Source organism: Podarcis cretensis (genome assembly GCF_951804945.1).
Source record: "Podarcis cretensis genome assembly, chromosome: 2".
NCBI lineage: Eukaryota > Metazoa > Chordata > Lepidosauria > Squamata > Lacertidae > Podarcis > Podarcis cretensis.
Window position 1 is genome coordinate 116,659,669 of NC_137171.1, and position 1,121 is coordinate 116,660,789.

Here is a 1,121-nt window from a genome sequence, read left to right on the forward strand (position 1 = left end):
TTGAAATTTTGCCTTTGTGCAGAAAGCTACTTTCTACAACAAACACCCCTCCTCTAGCTAAGTAAAAGCACACAGGGTGGGTGCGAAGAAGGGCCAGAAAGGGGGTGTGAAGGGCCACTTTAACACACAAACACGGTTCCCCCATTGATTCTATTGCACAGTATACCCTGCCCTTTTCCAGGGAAGGTCCTCTCCAGGCTGCTCACATAAGAATTTTTTTTAAAAAAAATTCATTAAAATATGTATCAAAATGAAAAGGGGAAAAAAGAATAGCATCACAGCTTCAATGCTATTCAAAGTTTCTGGGGAATGAACCCCACGGAAATCAGTGAAATGTACTTTTTTTTTTTTTTTGTTAGAGCGTTTATTAATTTTCCAATAAAAAACATCCAATTAACATATCAAATCATAATCCAATAAAAATAAAAAATGGGGGGGGGGAATGAAAAGGGAAGTACAATCTGGGAAACGCAAGGTGGAAAACAGCAATGTTTAAATTAGCATAAAGCAGGAATGCTAAACCTGTGCTTTCCCCCCTAGAAAAATAGGCGCTGGTGCTCACTATGAGGTTGTTACTGTTAAGTGCTACACTTTTTAACAACCAAAAAGAGAGATGTGCTAGTACTGCGTACCCTTAAATGCCCCCTGGGGGGGAGCACTGGCTGATTCTATGGGCCTTAAGTTGTTGTTGGGACTCCTGCTCCCATCCTCACTCATCACGGGAACAGTCACTACAAAGCAGGGGTGCAATCCTAAGCATATTTTCATATTTCATATTTTCATATTTCATATTTTCACCAATTTATTTGGTGAGTTTTTATCCCCAGCTGAGCCTGCCAAGGGACGCCACCTAAATCATTAGAAGCAACCACTGTAAACAGGCAGAAAACAGGCCATGATTATCTCAAGTTTAATTATATTTGCTGTTTTTAAAAAAACTGGCACAGCAATTGCAATTCCGCTACAAAGAACAGGGTCCGTGACAGCTGACAGCTGCCTTTCATCTGCTGCAACACCCCCCTCCCCCTCTTCCAGTCAAAGGGGAGGGGCCGGAAGAGGAATCCTGCGCCGTTCCATGACCTTTCGAGCCTATCTAGGAAATCGGTGCTCTCTCTCTCCAC